Source organism: Lygodium microphyllum, chromosome 8 (genome assembly GCF_053477565.2).
Source record: "Lygodium microphyllum isolate KBCC chromosome 8, Lygodium_microphyllum_v1.1.10, whole genome shotgun sequence".
Classification (NCBI taxonomy): Eukaryota; Viridiplantae; Streptophyta; class Polypodiopsida; order Schizaeales; family Lygodiaceae; genus Lygodium; species Lygodium microphyllum.
The window spans coordinates 113,445,638-113,466,847 of NC_141142.1; positions in this window are offsets into that span (position 1 = coordinate 113,445,638).

The window sequence follows — 21,210 nt, forward strand, 5'->3', positions numbered from 1 at the left end:
CCTGACTCTGAGGGTTGATCTTATCATTAAAAAAGACTATGGTGAGTGAAACCTTATACCCATATAAGGCCTCAAAGGGAAAAATCCAATGCTAGAGTGTGTGGAGTTATTATATGCAAACTCAGTCAAGTGGAACCACGTATCCCAACTATGTTGTACGTCATGGCAAAATTGCCTCAAATATGTCTCAATCCATTTGTTCACTCTTTCAATATGGCCATCATTCTGAGGGTAGTATGCAATGGATGGAGCAAGTTTGGTCCCATGGAGGTGAAAATTGTCTGCCAGAAGTTGCTCATAAACTTTGCATCCCTATCATGTACTATGACTTGTGGTAAGCCATGCAACTTGAAGACATTTTCCATAAATTGAGTGGCCACCTAAGAGGCAATGTATTGGGTCTTAGTGGGGATAAAGTGGGCTGCTTTGATGAGGCAATCAACTACCACATAGATATTGTTCCACTTCTTCTTGGTCGTGGGAAGGCCAGTGATAATGTTCATTGTGATTTGAGTCCATTTCCCTTCAGGGATAGGGAGATGCTGCAAGAGGCCAGCGGGCCTGAGAGTACTATCCTTGTTCTATTGGCATGGAACACATTTGGTCACAAAGTCCTTGACATCCCTCCATAAGCCTTTCCAATGAAAGCTCTTGGTAATCCTATCATATGTTTTGAAAACACCCAAGTGACCAACAGTGGGGCAAGAATGCATCTCTTCCATGATCTTCTACGTGAAGGGGGAAGTGTGTGGGATGACAATCTTGCCATGGGACCATATAAGGCCATGCTTGAGCTGATATTGGGAGTTTTTAGCCATGACCCCATGCTGTAATTTTTGGAATGTGTGGCTGAAATGATCATCTAACAAGTAAGCCTCTTGAAGCTCTTCAATCCAATCATTGTGCAATTCAGAGATAGAGGATACTCTACATGCCCACATTCGAGAGAGTGAATCAGCCAAATATTATCCTTGCCATGAGTGTGTGAAATATCCAAGTCATAGTTTTGTAAGGTTGCCACCCATTGCCTTTACTTAGGAGTCAAAGTGGACTAAGTCAAGAAGTACTAGAGGACACGGTGGTCACTTTTCACTTGGAAGTGGTTACCATATAAATAGCGGTGCCATCTCTTGATGGCATGGAGGATGGCCAACATCTCCTAGTCATATACATTCATTTGCATCTCCTTCTCACCAAGCTTGCAGCTCTCAAATGCAATCACACCATGCTCTTGCAACAATACTGCACCAATACCCCTGCCACTGGCATCACAATGAATGGTAAACAACTTAGAGAAGTCATGGCAAACAAGGATGGGGGCGAAATTAAGCACATCCTTTAACTCTTTGAAGCTATGATCAACAGTGGCATCCCAAATGACTCCTTTTTTAAGCGATCAGTCAAGGGTGCTGCAGAGGTGGCATAATGCCTAATGAAGCATCTATAAAATGAAGAGAGACCAAGGAAGCCACGCAAAGACTGTCCGCAAGGATGAAGACATGATTTCCATGGATACTTCCTTGAATGCGAAGGGTGCTAGGGCTTCGGGAAACCATCCAAGCCTCCAAGGAGATAGAGCAAAGGGAAGTGGTAGATGGGTAGGATGTCAAATCAAGTATACGTGATGGATCTCTGCCTGGGCCGAAGGAAAACCCATCCTCTGGGTCATAGAACTACTCGTGATCAACATCCTCTGTAGGCTCAGCCTGGTCGATGGGCAGGTCATCCTCATCATTGTGCCAATCTTCAATGACATACGTGCTATGAACCTTAACCTTAGCTGTCTTGTACGAGCATTTGGAGGCATGATCAACAGTGTACTTATCTCTGCATATAAAGCATAGCCCCTTTTCCTTCCGTTCCTTCACAACATCCAGAGAAATGAGGCATTGGCTACTGGATTCATGGGAAGGTGATGCAGTGGACTGTTTATTTTCAACATACTTATTCTCAGCTTTAGAGCCAAATGTTGTCCCAAAAGTGCCCGTTTTTCTTATAGCATAGAAGGAGGGGTAAGTGGGGACTTTGGGGCTATTATTAGGCATAGAAGTGCCTCGAAAACCACCTCCATATGGGGCTGATCGTGAAGGGATGTGGGGTTGTCTAGAACCTTGCCGAAAATATTCATTCTTACGATACTTTCTTGCATATCCCTCAGCTAGTTCAATTGCATCAAATAGTGTGGTAGGTTTTTGAGCCATGACATTTGCCGATAGGCTTGGTTCCAACCCATAAATATACTTGTGCAATTTAGCATCATCTCTCTAATAATCTACATATACATTGTCAAGTTCATGAACTAATTTGTGTAATCACATACAATGAGGTTACGTTGGTCAAGAGTGTACCATCGTCTTGCCAATCACTCTTTTTCCACACATGAGACACAAAAACTTGGACCATATGCATTTTAAAATCTTCCCAGTTAATGAACTGATGATTCTCTCGATTGATATAGTGCCACCATGTGTAGGCAAATCCTTTCAAGTGGAGAGAAGCAAAAAGTATTTTCTGATCATCAGTGTGAGGGTAGATATTAAAGTAGGACTCCAACTTGGACATCCATTCCTCCAAGTCAGATGGTGAGGGGGATTGCCCATTGTACTTTGTGAGGATGATCTTGTCATGCAATTCATTAGGGCCATGCTGCCCATACTTCCCATGGTGGCCATACATGCCTTGATGTCCATACATCCCATGTGGTGCATTTATCCCGTGTTGTCCATTATAGCTTGTTGAGATATTTGCAATCACACCTACTGTAGCCTATTTGTATGAGGAAGTTCTGGGCTTAGGACATGTAGGCAGACTGAATCCCATATGCACAGAAAGGGAAAACTACTACCATCCAACAACTATAAAGCATTGTACTTAACTACCACTTTTTGAGATATGATGAATACAATAGCATGATGCTTTCACTTTTCAGTTAGTGTCGTCATTGTCAGTCTATGCACAAGATTGTGTTTATGAGTCCAAGCTTCCATCTTGGAACCTAATTCACTTGTGCAACAATTCAAGTCTTGTCTATGTCATCATGAGCTTAATCTTCATCTTTCATCCACCATAGCTCCCTACCATGCTCTAGATCCTCATCCTTTCACATAGCCCAAGCTATCTATGATTGCCATGCTGGCCATTGGTACCATATTGTCCATGATGGGGCTGATTCATATAGGGTGCATGGGGGCTTCTAGGGAGAGCGGGGGAATTTCGACCAAGGGTGGGGGAGGGCCTCAACGGGATGTTGGCTACATGGTTGACGAGGGAATTCAACAAGGGCTCATCTTGTGCATGAGAGGGTTCACCAATCTCATAGGTAGAGGGGGGATTCCCTTAGCATCAAGTATACCCTATGGACCATGCAATGGATCCTGATGTGGAGGACGTCTGCACTCATGCCTAAAGTCATTGACCTTCTCTTGGGAGCTGAAGTGGTAGCTAATTGAGCAACAAGAGTAGTGAGCTGCTCCAAGGTCTGTTGAGTCTTTGAGTTTGAGAGGGCCATATGCTCAATGGCTTCATCAAACTTGGACATCATTTGGTGATGGTTGGTGACCATGTCATTATGCCACTCCATATGTGATGAAGCTCATGCTGACATAGGGTGTGATTGAGTAGGGTGTATGGGTCCGTTTCGGGCATTTCCTCCTATATATCACCATGGTAATCTTGTGCCGAGCTCGATTCCTCATTCATGGACGTCTAGGAGTCTCTAATCTCCCTCTAGAAGTCGTCTTGGGCCTTGTTTTTGCCTTTCTAGTGGCCAACCATCTAGATGCACCACTCCATAGGACCTGCTATCAGTAAATGGGGCGTACTTTTTGTAGGAAACTCTAATTGATGAGACTTTTGGTTTAGGTCGGAGGAGACAAAGTACTCTTTGAGATGAGCTATTCACTTTTGTGACTCAAAATGATCAGAATTTTTTGTAATGGAATTACTGTGTTTGTCCTAGAGCAATTTGCACCTTGTCCACAGTGACCCTGGAGCACAAAAATGGGCATAACTTCCAAATGGTAGCCCCAATTGGGGATATTTTTGATTCAAACCGGAGGGGACAAGGCCCTCTTCAAGGTGAGCTATAGGATTCACTCCTAGATTCAAAATAAAAATTTCTACAATAGGCTGTTCTTGACTATCCTACAGGACTATGACCAAAAACATTGCCTGGCTCTTATATTATAAAAGCCTTATATGGATGGAGCATAGTTAGAGAGGCCTAATCAGCAACATAAATAGCGTCCTGAGCATACTCCAAGCATCATTGCATACCCAATTTACAATGGCTATTATTCACTTTGAGGCTTATCCAAGGTCACAAGACAAAATGGGGATTAATGTCAGCCAATACAATGAATTTTTAGGATTAGATATGATGCATGCATGCATGCAAAGGGGATTGAGCTACTAAGCCTATGTAAATTTTAATCTCTCCAACAAGGGATTAGGCTCAGCAAGTGGCTAAATTTGAGAGATTAAGATCAGATTGACATACCTCTTCAATGCTTGGGGAGACCATTGAAGCATAGCTCATCATGATGCATGTTTGCTCCATCAATCAAGCCCGGTTGGTTAGGGTGTTCCCATGGAAGAAGGCTTCAACATTCGAATGCTCCCAATGATCATGATGACTCCCGTGCTTGTTTCCAAGCTTGAGCTTCAAAGGAGGAAAGCTTCAAGTGAACCTTTCATGGCTGCCCACAAAGCTCCCATCCATGTTGAGCTCCATGTCTTCAATCCGGGTAGGGAAGGGGCAAAAAGGGTTGAGAGATCTCCTGATGGCTGAGCTTCAGAGGTTGTGGGCTGGATCAAGAGCTTGGACTAAGCAATAATGGCTGCCCACAAGCAATGTACAACAAGGGATTCAATCAAGGGTTCAATGTCAAGGGGGGGAGAGAGGGGTCAAATCTTATTGAAGAGGGTTCAGCCCTTGCCCTAGGAGGCCAACTGTGCCAGGGGGAAGGCTAGAAGGAGGAGCAAGAGGCATGAAGAAGTCAAGGGCAGCATCGCAATTTGCACCGCAAATTGCGAGCTGCTGCATGCTACCTTTGGCAGGGATTCCCTAGCCATCCAGGTGTTCAAACTATAGCTGGAGATGGTGGGGATCAACCTCTGGGGTTGGCTGATGGTTTGGAGCAAGCTTGGAGGGGTTGTGTTGGTTGGCAGCCATGGCAGCTTGTAGGAAGGAGAGAGAAGTAGGACTGAGGCAAAAAGTAACTGGGATTTTTGCCCTCTTCCAACTCCTGGAACTCCAAACTTGGCCTGGGACCCCTAAAATTTGCATGAAAAGAAGTGACGACCTGCTATTTTAATCGTTTTACCTCCAGCTATGTCTAAGTCTCCAACCATACCTCCTACTTGCTCCAAAAAGTTGAGGTTAACTACAGTCCTTCTTACTAGTACTTGTAAGCTGAGTAACTAGGGTTTTTGGGATTTGAAAATGAAGAAAGGGGAAAGGAGAAAAGGACCAAAGCCTCAAGCTTTGATACCACTTGTAATGAATGAAGGTGAGAGGAGAGAGGAGAAGAGTTGAAGAGAGAGAAAGAGAGCAAGAAGAAGAGGAAAGAAGACTAGAAGAGGAGAGAGAAAGACAGAAAAGAGGAGAGAAGGAGGGAGGAAGCCATGGAAGCTGGAGATGAAGGTGAAGAGTATGTTATTGATAATAACTAGTTTCCCTAATCTGGGACTCTTACACCTTATATACCCCGATCAATGTGACTGGGTGTCTAAACCCTAGTCAATGTGTATCACGCTTGTTACAAGAACATATGCGAATATTCTTTGTGGGTTGAAACTATTTGAGTAGATTGCAAATGGATGTGGGAATACTGTATGCTATTGTATGATCCACATAGAACTCCAGTCTATGATATGCTTCAAATATTTGATGGGATAACTCTACCTCATGATCTAGGTGGAATTGTTGGTTATGATATGCTTCAAAAGTTTGACGGGTTAACTATACCATATGAGGATCTATGGATGGATACATGTTATTTGACCTACACAAACTATTGATATCAAATGATCCAAGAGGTGGAAAATGGATTGAATACATGCCTATATCGGCAATACAAATACGAGTTTATGATCTAGAAGGATTCTACGATGCTCGTGACTTACGCAAGAGTATTATCTGGGTTTTTGATCCTAGAGATGACAATATATTTCTTTGCATGATACTGCAGATGACTATGTGGCCATTTGACCCAAGAGGATTGAGCAGTGTGGCACATGTTGGAGAATGTGCAGGTTTAAAGGGGGTGGATTTCATGTGGCTATATGGTTGATGGGATGCATAAAGTATGTCAAGCATGTCAATTTGGAAAGCAAGCAGGGCATGTGTTTCCACATGAAAAGTATGTATGCAAGAAACCACTTGAGTTGATACATTCTAATGTGTGGGGTCCTACAAAGAGTGCAACTTTGAGTGGTTGCAAGGATTATGTTTCCTTCATTGATGATCATACTTGCAAAGTATGAGTTTACTTTATGCATAAGAAAAGTGAGGTGTTCACTCACTTTAAAAGCTTTAATGCTTTGCAATGAAGGAAAACCATATCTTGATGAAGTGAGACGCAATATGGGTACACAATAGGGAGTCTTTACAAAGCTTTCTAGGAACAAAACTAGTCTCTGAAATAATTGAAGTATCCAATGCTAAGTTCTAATGAGTTAACGAAACTTTGGGTTGATGCAATGACTTATGAGTAGTACAAGTCGTCCAAGCCTTAAATGATCAAAAAATGATGTAGTTATATAAAATGTAGCTATTCTAGAAGGAATTTTTTTATTTTTCCCATGTTAGCTAGTCAATCAAGTCTATTTGCTTCATTTTGAGTACCTAGACAACCTTGCTTGGAGTTCATATAGCAAAATTATGGGCAAAACAAGTTGCAATCAAACTCATGGCTTGCACCACCAAAATGGAAATAAGAAAAGCAAAAAGCAAGGCAAAGAAGATAAAAGCAAGGTTTTATATTTAGCAAGGGTAGGGAGAGTATATGAAGCATAAATGAGAGGGAGACCCCATGGGGTGTGATTTAAAGCTAATGTATGATGGATATTGGTAGGAAAATATGATTCATGGTTCATGATGAAATATCTCCCTGAATTAATAAAAACTATAAATACAAATTATACACATGTTTATGAGCATCTTTTTATCATACTTTTTTCTCTGATCAAATTCACACATCTAGAGACCCAATGTCTTCTTGATTGTGCTGGCAAAATTCCTCAATAACATATACTAAGAGAGATCACTTATGTGGTCAGTCAAAGTTCAAAGTAGGATAACACTACACTTGGTTCAATGAGAGTGAGAGACAAGGGGTAGTAGAGTATCAACCTCTCTACTGATAAGTCATAATCTCAACTCGGCCATCTAAAATGGTGTTGAGCTAATTCTAAGACACAAACCCAATGTCAATTCAATACATTGGCTCTATTAGCTTGATCCCAAGCTGTTGGTAGGATACTTCTATCATTAGGGAGGTTCTCCATCGACGTCCACCTATTAAATATTTGGAATACGCATTGATTATTTCACAGAAAATAGAGATTGAATCGGTACAAAATTCTCTCTCTCTCCCCACACACACACACACACACACACAACATTTATATTCATGCATGTCTAGGCATGCACCCAAGGCATCCTTTAGTTTCCCCATTTAATTAAATCCATTAGTTAACTTAGACATGGACAATAAAACAAACCAGTCCTTTTCAACCTATCTTTTATTTTAATCAAGAAGAATATAATCTATTTGACTTGAGATCATCACCATCTATGATTGGGTTGAGTTTGCCCATGAAATCCACCATCCATCTCTTTGAGAGATCATTGGGCTCACAAAGTATGTATCCCTTTCTCTACATCGTGGTTGTTATTATCAAAGCCCCACTAGTCACCACAATTCTCCAAAAAAATATCATAAGACTATAGGGATGCCTCTTGTCATCACAAGGTTGGTCTTAGCACCCATGATGATAATCGATTTCTAATGGAGGGAACCTAGAGATCAAGAAGCTTGGGGCTAGTCATTTCTACCCCCTATCATCTATATAGAGCTATTTGGTGAACGCCTTTTATTGAAAAGCATATCCAAAGCAAGCAATATAATTTGACTTAGATATCCTTTTTCTAGGGAAAACAATCCTTTTGCGATCAAGACTTTCCTTTTTTATTTGACTCATTACAAGAAAAAAGTATCACTTGATGCTTACATTCATACAAAATAGTTTCAAATTTACTATTATATCTCTTTAATTAGACTTGGGTATCCTTTGGATCAGGATCCTTGAGTTTTAAGTTTGTTGTCTCTATCCTTCCTTCCTATAAGTGATTTTTTAAGGAGTTCTTTGCTTCTTGATTACTGCTTAGATTTTACAGTACTATCCTTAGGCTAGGGTTTAGACATATTGTTTAGATTTTCCCCATCACAACTATCAACTTCAATTAAGATTCTATGGTATCGTGATCCATAGGGTCACAATTGGCAATGTAGAGTTGATCTAGATATCCTTTTGGCAAAGAAGTTCTACATTTTATTGAGAGAAGTTTAAGTATTATATGCATTTAAGAAAAGACAAAGTTTGAGGGGCTATTAGACCAGCTCTATTTCAACAAGTAAATTAACTTCTTTAGACTTATTGAGAGGGAGACCACGTTCCACATTAGTTTTGCTTATTCATTCTTAGAAAATTGACCTAAATAATCTTAGATCATAAGTTTAGATTCATCGATTAGAGTTCTCTTCATGTAGGTATCTAAAGGACTTACATGATGCTGCATTGCTTCTATCAATGCTTCTACTTGACAAATTTCTAACTAACAACACACTCTTAGATTGGTTTATCCTTTGTATGTACTGCTATTCAATTTATGCTTGACATGATATCTAAGAAGGCATTTTGAATGCTTAAGGAGGAGGACGAGAAGGTGGAGCTACTCTTGCAGCTACCACAACTTGCCCCACTCTAGTCACAATTGGGTGCCATCTTGACATAGTGCTCTGGTTGTCGATACTCTCTAATGGGTCATAATTATCCAAGGACTTGAGTAGCTAGATTCACAACTGGTTAGCATGATGAGCTACTCCTTTGCAACGATGAAGTTGTTGAAGCCTTTGAATTCTACCATAATCAAGGACCTTTATCAAACTCTCCAGTCACCTCTCAAGTTTGCTATGAATGATGATGGATTAGATGACAAGTTAGATAAAAAGAGTTAGAGTGGTTATAGATAATGATGAATTGGATGGTGGGTAGATGTAAAGATTAGGATTGCAATAGGTGTTATGGAATTGGGTTGCAAGAAGGGTAAGGGCAAGAATTGGAGATGAATATGGATTTTTGAGACCATGGTACGAAACACAAATCTAAGTTGCTCTAGCATCAATGATCTCCTAGATGAGCCAATCTACATTGATGATCTACATAGGAAAAGAAGTAGGGATAATAAAACCATAGGTAGTCTAAAGAAGCACTGATAGCAAGAGCTCTTGCAATGGCTGAAATATTGAATTTGTCCCGAGACTACCAGAACATGTAGTGCATCCATTATAGAGGAGACCTCCCTTTGGAGTGCTTAAGGCGGTTAGCATGCACTTGCACTAATTATGGATGCTTTGGGCATCAAGAAACTTATTGTAGAGCTGCTCAAAGACACCCGACCCTAACTTGAATTTTGGCTATCAACAATTAATAGTGGCTTCAACGATCCAAGACAATCACAATTAGCACCACCATTGGCCTTATTAGCTCCCAAAAAGCAAAGAGAAATAGCATAGAAAGCTAGAGTCAATCCCTTAGGAATCCCTAGACCACCAATCCTAATAATTTACTTATGCTCCTAGAGACTCTCTTTTTTATTACATTGAAAAACCAATGGAGGATGGGGAGCACATGAACCCCTTTGTTTGCTATGACAAAGAGAGCCATGCCATCCAAATGGAATATCTGCCATTGCCAATCATCATGTTGGGATGAGGACAAGGATATGGAATGAACCAACCTCAAGAGACAATAGCTTGTTGGAATTGTGAACAACCAAGACACATATCCTCATGTTGCCCTTAGAGACAAGACTAGATTAAAGAAAATAAAGTAGACCAATGGTGGCCCTAGTATGGATTCACTCACATGTATCAAGATTGTCATAGACATAAAGCGAGTAGTAGTGAGCCAATCATAACCTTGATATCCTTATCTTCATTGTTGAGATGATTAGCTAAGGACAATGCTGAGAATGTAATAATGGCAAAAAGAAAATCTTGAAAAATATTTAGTCCTCCTACCTATCCTAGCTCACAGGTCACCCATGTCTGAGCCTAGGTTGTCAAATTTAAGAAAGAGGTAGTCACCATTGACTCTTCATTTAAAGAAAAGAATCTTGGACTTGATGGCTTCCTTGATGAATCCTACAAATAATTCAAGGATTATCTCATTAAGCCTCTTCTTTCAATTTAGAGAGGACCTATAAGATTTGGATCCTTCATATTAGTATCAATTAAGGAGTTATTAAGTTGAGTTATAAAAGAGATGAGAAAAAAAAATTGCACAACTAGAGACCTATAACTTGTCTCACATTTGCCCCTAGCTAGAAGAATCTCCCCATACTTGGATGGCTAGATTGGGAAAGAACATAAAGGTTTTATCAAATGAAGATATATGCTTGATTCCATCGTTGCCTTATGCAAAGGGATGGAACATCCTCAAAAGCCACATTAAGAATTCATTTTTTTTAAAAGAACATGGCAAAGCCTATGACCAACAAGAATGGCATTTCATCTTGCAAACCTTGCATCATGTGGGCATTGGAAGCCTATGTACAAGTGCTTTTGGTAATGCTAATGCTATTAGCAATCAATGGTCGAATCGTTGAATCCTTCCACTTGAGGAGATTGAGAAAGGTTGTCCTCGGTCACCCTCCTTTTTTCCATAGCTATTGATGCACTTGGATGGCTAATTCAACCTAGCTTGGAAGCTAGAAATTTGTGGTATAAAGTTTTCCAATCTTATTAGAGATATGGTCCTTAGCTAATTTGTAAATGACACCAATGATACTTTAAGGGATGACCCTTAATCTAGTTCTATGTTTAGAGATGTCTTCAAACCTTTTGTAAAAGTATCCAAATTATAATCACATCTACTAAAGCTAGAATTGAAACCCTCATAAATGACCCCCCTTAGATATATTATTGAAGCCACTTGTAGAATATGTTGAGATAATAAGCTCAACACATGCGGACATTGATCATGGACCGCCTGGTTAGATGGGTCCACACGTCTACACTTAGCACATCGGTGGTCATTATGACTCTCACATGGCCACTAACTCATTACTTATTATATTCAGGTTGTTACACCTATTTACAGCTGGCATAGTTATAGCGCAAGTCGACTAGTGTAGTCGGTTATGCATTGTTTGACTTAGTAGGCCACTTTCCTTTATGTTGTATCTTTATCTATACTTTGTGTACATTGTAAAGTGTGTGGAAGAAGAAGAAGAAATCAGCAAGAAAACGTTTTGGCCTCCATCTCTCTTCTTGTCTCTTGAGTGAGCTTCTCCTTGTGCATTCTGTGTGTGTTTAGCGCAGCATCTTGAGCAAGTCCCCCCACCACGCAATTCTTGATATGGTATCAGAGCCGCGCCACTGAGAAAGGCTGATTTCGAAGGGGCTGAAGCAAAGGAGAAGAAGCAAGGTTCGAGCAAGCAAGCCACGGGTAAGAAGCTCTCCCATTCTTCCACTCTCTCTATTGGATAGTGCATGTGGAGGCAACGGTAGTAGGCCAGAGCAAAAATCTCAGATTGCAGTGAGATTTGGTGTGCGCGAAGAGCACTGTGTATTCTGCAGATAGACCCTTCAGGGCTTTCTCGCAGTTATTTTGGGCATCTGAGGCCGTTTCAGGCCCCGTTTTAGAGCCGCAAGGTTGCGAACATCAGTTTCAGGGTACACTGTGACTTCAACTATATTGACCGAAAGTGGGTGCACAAGTTACAGATTTCAAATCTGTAAGTTCAAAGGTGTTTACCAGCGAGTAAACACAAGGTTTATCTGCAAACTAGTTTGCAGATTGCATGTATTGTTGAGCAAACAGTGAAAAAGGCTGTTTGGTGTATTGCTGTGCACTACAGGTCAAGGGTTGCAGAAGATTTGCTTGCTGTTGGTATTAATTTTGTGATAATGGCAGAGAACAGTGAAAGCCCCATCATTAAGAAGCTCGACAAGAACAACTATCCTTCATGGAAGTTCCGTATCACGAACTTCCTTATTGGAAAAGGTCTCTACGAGTTTGTTTCAGGTGAAGAAAAGGAGCCGGAGGTGAGTGATCCTCCAAATGCAGAAGAGACAAAGGCACGGAAGGAATGGAATGCAAAAGACAAGAAGGTCATATATTGGTTGTCTGCAGTAATTGACAATAGTATGCTCGGACACATTAGAAATGTAGAGAATTCATATGCAGCTTGGACCATACTTGAAAGTATATTTTCTGTAAATACAAAGGCACGAAAGATTCAACTCAAGCAAGAGTTGAATACATTGAAGAAAGGAAAGATGTCTATCAATGAGTATGCACTGAAGGTAAGGAGCATTGCAGATGCCTTGGCAGCAATTGATGCAATGCCCGATGATGATGATTTGGTGTCGTCTACCTTGAATGGACTTAACAATGAAAAGGCTTGGAAGTCTTTTGTAACTTCCGTATATGTTAGAAAGCCATTTCCAGATTTCGATGAGTTGGTCTCCCTTATGATCACTGAAGAGATCAACATGCAGAGTGAGACATCTGAAAAAAGTGGTGAACAGGTCCAAGCTTTCTACTCCAGTTCAGGAAGGGGACGTGGCAGATTCTCTTCAAGAGGTCGTGGTACATGATGTGGTAGTGACAACCAGCAAAACAGATTGAATCAGCAATTTGGCGATATGCAGGTTTCAGGAGATCGTGGTAACTTTAGAGGCACGGGGAGCTTTAGAGGAAGAGGTGGATAGCAGAACAGAGGTTCTAACAACTCTGGTATTGTGTGTCACTACTGTGGCAAAACAGGTCATATGGCAGCCCAATGTTATGCTAAGAAAGATGATATTCGCAGTGGTAAGTTGCAGCAAGGAAACTATGCATCGTCTTCACGACAGAATGAAGACAAAAATGAACGTTTGTTTGTTATGCAGCATATGCTGAATGCTATTACAGGAAAGGGAACACATGATGATGTTTGGTATGTTGATTCAGGTGCATCCAATCATATGACCAGCCATGCAGAATGGTTTGGAGAGATGCAGGATTTGCAAAATGCAGGTTATGTGCAAACGGGTGATGATTCATGCCACCCAATTTCACACATTAGAAAAGTTCCCTTGTCCTTGCATGATGGTAAGACAAAGAGTCTTTCAGATGTATTACATGTGCCATCTATTACAAAGAACTTGGTGTCAGTCGGTCAGATGGTAGAACAAGGGCTGCAAGTCAGATTTAATGCAAAGGGTTGCTTTGTAGAAGACTTCAATGACAAGTGCATGTTAGTTGCAAAGGGAAGTAGAGTTGGACGTATGTTTACTCTGGATGCTGGAATTCCTACTATGAATGCTGCTATGTATGCTAAAGGAAAAGGTGTTGTTGTAGATATTGAAATTTGGCACAAAAGCATTGGACATGCAAATGTACAAAGGCTGAAATTAATGCAGCCCAAAGGGTTGGTTACAGGTTTGCCTACATTTAGAGTTGCAGAATTTCATAAGGTATGCGAAGCATGTCAGTTTGGTAAGCACTACATTTAGAGTTGCAAAATTTCATAAGGTATGCGAAGCATGTCAGTTTGATAAGCAGGCAAGACAACCCTATTCACATGACAGAGATGTAAGCAGAAATATCCTTGATGTTGTGCATACAGACATTTGGGGGCCTACACAAAATGTATCACTTGGAGGCAGTTCATACTTTGTCACATTCATTGATGATTGTTCTAGAAAGCCGTGGGTATATTTTATGAAGGAAAAGAGTGAAGCGTTTGAACACTTTAGAACTTTCAAGGCTGTAGTTGAAAGAGAAACAGGCTTGAAAGTAAAGTGCTTGAGGTCAGATGGAGGGGGAGAGTACCTCTTGAATGAGTTCAGTGATTTTCTGAGGTCTCATGGGATAAAGAGACAGTTCACATGCAGGTATACCCCACAGCAAAATGGTGTTGCAGAAAGGAAAAACATGTATATTGCAGAAGTTGCACACGCCTTGATGGCTGAAAAGAATATGCCTAAGCATTTTTGGTCTGAGGCTGTTCATACTGCTGTTTATATTATGAACAGAACTCCCACAGCTGCAGTTCATGGGATGACTCCTGAAGAATGTTTTATTGGCAAGAAGCCTAATGTATCGCACTTTAAAGTATTTGGCTGTGTTGCATACGTTCATGTGCCAGATGAGCTACGGAAGAAGCTTGATCCAAAGGCAAAAAAATGTGTCTTTATTGGATACTCTTTAGAGTAGAAAGGGTATCGCTGTTATAACCCTGTCACATGTAAGTTCAGAGTGAGCAGGGATGCCATCTTTGATGAAATGAGCAGTTGGTATGCATCAAGTGGTCATGCATTAGATGATGATGATGATCACGACACTCATGTGCAGGCTAAAAAGCAAGAATCACGGACTCTTAGTGGACCAGAGACATCATTTGGTAGTCCTTGGTCTGGGAGACTAAGGAGTAGCTCTACATCTTCAGGTGCATCTAGTAGCACTACATGTAAAGACAAAGGAAATAATAAAGTGTCAGAAGGCATTAATGCAGTACTTGATGGAGACTCCAATGGCTCAGAGAGCTTGGATGATGAGCTTGGCATTCCTTCAGTGAGGACACCAGGTGTACAGAGAGCTCATAATAATGTAAAGGCTCTATTGAGTGATCCGGTGGTACGCAGATCTAGCAGGGTCAGATACCCTGTTAAAAGATTTGGTTTTGAAGGTTATCCAGCTCACAATTATGCTTATATGGTGAAACTAGTTGAGGATGTTGAGCCCACTTGTTTTGAGGATGCTGTTGGTCATCCTCATTGGGATGCAGCAATGGATGAGGAGATGGCTGCATTAGAGGCCAATAAGACTTGGGATCTAGTATCATTGCCGAAGGGCAAGAAAGCTATTGGATGTAAGTGGATTTATAAGATTAAGCACAATGCAGATGGTTCTATTAGTAGGTACAAAGCTAGGCTAGTTGCGAAAGGCTATGCTCAGACATATGGCATAGATTATGATGAAACCTTCAGTCCAGTTCCTAGGATGGCAATTGTCAGATGTGTGATTGCTTTGGCAGCAGCCAAAGGTTGGAGGTTGCAACAAATGGATGTGAAGAATGCCTTCTTGCATGGTGATTTGCATGAAGAAGTGTATATGGATCAACCAGCAGGTTATGAAGATTTAGAGCATCCCACATATGTGTGCAGGTTGAAGAAGGCGCTCTATGGGCTCAAGTAAGCACCTAGAGCATGGTCTGACAAGATTAGAGAGTATCTTGTCAATATTGGCTTTTATGTTTTTGATGCTGATCACTCACTTTATGTGAGAAAGGGAGATGCAGGTTTGGTCATCATAGTCATCTATGTGGATGACTTGATTATTAGAGGTGATAGTGATAGTGGGATTGCTGAAGTCAATGACTTTTTGAAGAAGAAGTTTGAGATGAAGGATTTAGGTGAGCTAAGGTACTTCCTTGGCATTGAGGTGATCAGATGTGATGATGGTATATGGCTGTCCCAAAGACAGTATGGCTTGGATATGTTGTCCAAGTATGGTATGACATCATGCAAACCACTTTCAGTCCCGTTGGAGCAGAATGTAAAGTTGAGTGCTGATGTTGGGGATGAGATAGAAGACCCTACTATGTTCAGGAGGATAGTGGGGAGTTTGATCTACATGACCATTACAAGGCTAGACTTGAGCTACGGTGTTGGTCTTGTGAGTCAATTTATGCAAGTACCTAAAAAGCCACATTTGGATGCAGTCAGACGCATATTGAGATATGTGAAGTCCACATTACATTATGGACTTTTCTATGAGGCAGGTACAAATGTACAGGTGTTTGGATACACAAATCCAGATTGGGCTGGTAGTATGTCTGATAGAAGATCTACCAGCGGATACATGTTCTCTCTTAGTAGTGCAACAATTGCTTGGAGCAGCAAAAAGCAATCTATAGTTGCTTTGTCGAGTACAGAGGCTGAGTATAGAGGTGCTGTTGTTGCAGCATGTGAGATAGTATGGCTACAAAAGTTAATGGCTGATTTGGATGTGCAGGTGGAAGGTCCAATTGTCATTTATTGTGACAACATGAGCAGTATACAGTTGGCTAGGAACCATGTGTTCCATGCCAGGACAAAACATATTGAGGTACACTACCACTTTGTGAGAGAGAAGGTACTAGCAAGTGAGATTGACTTGGTGTATGTCAGCACAGAGGATCAGATAGCTGACATCTTCACGAAGGCATTGGGTACAGAGAAGCTTCAAAAGTTTCGAAGCTTACTTGGAGTTGTAGAGATGCAGTTGAGCTTGAGGGGGAGTGTTGAGATGACAAGCTCAACACATGCGGACATTGATGATGGACCGCCTGGTTAGATGGGTCCACACGTCTACACTTAGCATGTTGGTGGTCATTATGACTCTCACATGGCCACTGACTCATTACTTATTATATTCAGGTTATTACACCTATTTACAGCTGGCATAGTTATAGCGCCAGTCGACTAGTGTAGTCAGTTATGCATTGTTTGACTTAATAGGCCACTTTCCTTTATGTTGTATCTTATCTATACTTTGTGTACATTGTAAAGTGTGTGGAAGAAGAAGAAGAAATTAGCAAGAAAACGTTTTGGCCTCCATCTCTCTTCTTGTCTCTTGAGTGAGCTTCTCCTTGTGCATTCTGTGTGTGTTCGGCGCAGCATCTTGAGCAAGTCCCGCCACCACGCAATTCTTGACAGAATATAAAGAATGACCCCCCTAGATGTCTTATTGAAGCTACCTATAAAACATAGAGAATGGACAACTATTCATGAATTTAGACATACATATGTTTTTTGTGTCACTTTAACCCAAAGTCAGGATTCCCTCCAAGAGTAAACTAGCTTGATTCCACATCCATGAACTTTCTTTGGTCAAGGGATGGGGAAACTTTCAAGAGATGGAGAAAGTTTCAAGATTCCTTTGGTCAAGAGATGGGGATAGTTTCAAGATCCCTAAAGCTACTTGGAAAGTCTATATTGCTCCCAAGAAGGAAGGAGGCCTTGATCTTTCAAATCTTAGATCCCTTACTACCAAGTTGGCTATCAAGAGGGTAACTAGGAGTTTCTACATGATGGAAAAGGATTAGGCTATCCTACTATGTGCTAATGCCCTCAACTTTATGATTATAAGATACCCAAAGTGGAAGAACCATAATATCCTCACTATTGCCTTTAAGAAAAAATGCTGCTCTACTTTGGCCAAAATGTCTTTAGGAAGCTTGGCTCCTACAAGTTTGATATCTTTCTCAACTTTGATTAGGATTTCTCCTTGCTCTAATGTAGAGAAGACTCCATTTGGTCTAGTATCTTCCACAATAGTATTGATCCTCAATCCCTTGATCATCTGTATAAGTTGTTTAGCAAATGCATTATGTTGTGGAAAAACATTTGAGATGAGGAAGCTAGAGATTGGATACTTGATCCAGAGGTAAATCATAAATTCGACCTTAAAGAACATGACTTGATCATAAAGAAGAGAGAACCAATTTCTAGGGATCCCACAATAAAATATGTCAATCTAAAAGGAAATATCAACCCTAAAGGTATGGTTGAACCTTCCCTTCCGCTGCCTAACCTTCACTCCCACTCCACTTTCAATGCATGCAACAAATTGAACAAAAGGTGGCACCTAAAAGCTGGGACCTCCAACAATGGCATTATGAAAGAGCCTTTGAAATGAGTACAACATAGGAAAATGCCCAAGATGTAAGACTAGAGCAAAGTCAATCCCACATTTGTATATCAATTGCAAAGCTTACTATTTGACTAATTGATTTTACAATTTTTGTAGGAACTTATATTGCCCCCCCTACTACCCTTCCATTCTCAACAATAAAGAAATTTACCTTGGAGATATATATGGGATCCCTCGAATAACCTAGAATTGACTTAAAAGCTTTTAATCTTTGGAATATGGTGATGGGTAGAATAAAGGCTTTAGCAACATTGATTTTGACCCTATTTATTCTCTGAAAACGAAATTGTTGGCACAAGTTGATATGGATTGCAAACTTGTGGAGCACCAACATAGCCCATACAATTTTCATAAGTAGCATCAATACATCATATTTTGCACATTTTGGTGAAGATAATCTCTCTCCTCATTTATGCTATTTCTCTCTTAGCTTGTAGACTTAAAGTTCATGTCCACCATGCCATCAACTTGCATGTGGTGGGGCAATCAGTTATAGTCATCAAAATTCCTCGCACAAGGCATGTGACCTGCATTGTGATAGATTGATGAAACCAAAGAGCATAATACATGAAGACAATGGTAGCGATCCTTTAGCTAACGCACACAATGCTTTTGGTTTAAGAGACTTGAATATAGATAGAAAGGAAGAGGATGTGTAAATTCTAGAAGAATTTGACAAAAAATATACAAGGTAACTACTTTTGGGTCCTCTCTAAAATTTCAAGGGTTTTCATGGAATGTTCATAAGAAGTAGGGGCATTTTGGCAACTTTCCCTATTTTATTCTAGATATATCAACCAAGTGATTAAGCCATGTGACTCAAAGGTCGTGGTGGTAGTCAAGATAAAAGCTCTTTCTTTCTTGCAAGAGTTTGAAACTCATGATTACTATAAGAGGAAGGAGTCTCGTTGATCTAGTCTAGACAAAGGAATCAACCTACTCATTCTATGTTGTCTAACTATAATTGTAATTAATCACCTACGATATTCAATGAACACATAATGACTTTTCAAAGTTTCAAGACTCTTGCAATTTCTACAAAAGTTTGTAGGACACATGAAATCCTAATTATCCCACTAGATGTGAAGCCTTTGATGGGAAAATAAAACAAGAATATCAAACTAGCTTGAAAAGTTGAAGTGAGTGCCCATAAAAAACCCATGTGTATTGCTAGTCACTAGGATAATTGAAGGCCATGAAGAGCGCCCCACCCACAACTAGCTTGAACATGAACTAACCAAATCATTAAGCTTGTGGGGTGAGAGGGCCGATGTGATAGGGAAGGGTTGTGTTGGGCGTGCATGTAGAGGACCAATCAAAGCAAAGTGAAGCTAACAACTAGTTAGCTCCAATTTGGTCACATTCCTAGTCCTTTTGTTTTTTTCCACTCTTGCTTTTCCCAAAGTATCTCCAATTTTGTAGACAAAGAGCATGGGAAGTTAGGAATTTAATCAATTAACACAAAATGTTGATGCAATTTCTACGATTTTGGACATTAGGAATGGTGCCTAATAAAACGATGGGCTCATATGCAACAAACTTGGATAAAATGACAAAATGCAAGGCTTGCCCAACAACAAAGAACAAGCACCTGTAAGCTTTGTAGCTTTTGATTTCTGTGAAAGAGTTGATGTTGCTACAATATATAATACTAAGCACATATTATAATGTTAAGTCTATGTTTTGGGTTGCAAAAAAAAACTACCTCTTGGAGTTATCTACTAAGGGTTTCACTTCCCCACTAATACCTCGTGCATGTGACGGAAAATATAAAGGACTTGTAAGAATAATAGAAGAACATGCTAAACTTTTGTGAGATGAGCATGAACATGCTTCTATTAATGAGGGGAAGAAGGTTTGTAAGGTCCAAGTAGATGAGTAAGGAGAATTATAAGGTGACGTGACATTTCTAGGTTTGATTCCCAAATTTTGCATTTGTATTTTGGAAAATTGGCTGTTGTCTACTTGAAGGCATTTATGATGCAAGATGAAATACAAATTTGCATTTTTGGTTATGAGTTTAGCTTAATATAGGCCTCATGTGTGTGAGCTATCAAAAACCATTTGTAACTACACCTATCTTAAAAAAAACTAAATACCTATATTAAAGTTCCTTAAGAAAAAAAAAGGAAACTGTGTGGGGTAGATAAGAAACATTTGGCACATAATGAAGGGGTTTTGACCTGATAATAAGAACTACTGTGGGGGGGGGGGGGGGGGGGGGGCGGGGGGGGGGGCAATAGAGCTTTACTAAAGTGCTAGGCTTCCTTACAGTCACCCGAGGTGCTAAACCAATGGGCTTGGATTGCAACGAAGGTAGCCTGACAAAATTCTACGTGATGGCATTTGCAAATTAGTTGTTGGTAGGCTAGGCCTCCCATTCATTGGTTAGTGCTATCTCCCCCCCAACTAAGGGCAATGTTGCATCAAGGTTAGTAGGGGTAGTTCAAACCCCACTCCTCATGCTGACTCGAGGTTGCACTAAGGAGATGCAAGGTTAGCTTAACCTTGAAATTACCTTGTTAGCATATTTGAAATTTAGGGTTTTAACCTGGTGCTAGTAGGGAGAAAGGTTTTCTTGCTCTACAATTGGTCACGATTCACTGGGTTGATAGGTTGCTTTTGAGCCAAATCGATGGAGCCAATGAACTACGATTCTTTTTTACTTTTTGGCCATAATTAATTCTTTGTTGTAGTTCCTTTTCTCCTTTGAAGTGTGGTGCAACCATAGTGTCAGCAACACATTATTTTCACTACGTTGGGCGACCCAACTCGAAACTTGCATTTCTTGGTAGTATTTGTAGGGGATGTGAGGGTTTTAGTGAAATTTTCCACCTCCCCCCAAGCTGACCAACAGTCTTGTACCAAGGAGGATTGGAGTTACTTTGTTAGCATTGCGCATTAGGGCATATGCTTGTACAATGGTGCGGCGACAAGGTGGTGTAGGTCTAAAAAAACTTACATGTTATTAACTTCAATTAAGTGGTCTACTTAGCCTTGAAATGTATGGATATCTTGCTTTTCGAGAAAGAAAAGTTGAATTTAGAATATTAAAGAAAAAGGTGCTCTCTCTCTCTCTCTCTCGCTTTGCTGAAAAGAGGCAATACTTTTGCATTTGATTGTGTGCGCTTGTTCCCATTGCCCCTAGTTCCTCTTAGCATGACCTGGCCTTGAAGGAGGGTATTTTGGTGATTTGTAGGGATAAAGGGGGTGTTTTTGCGAAATTGAGATTTTCAC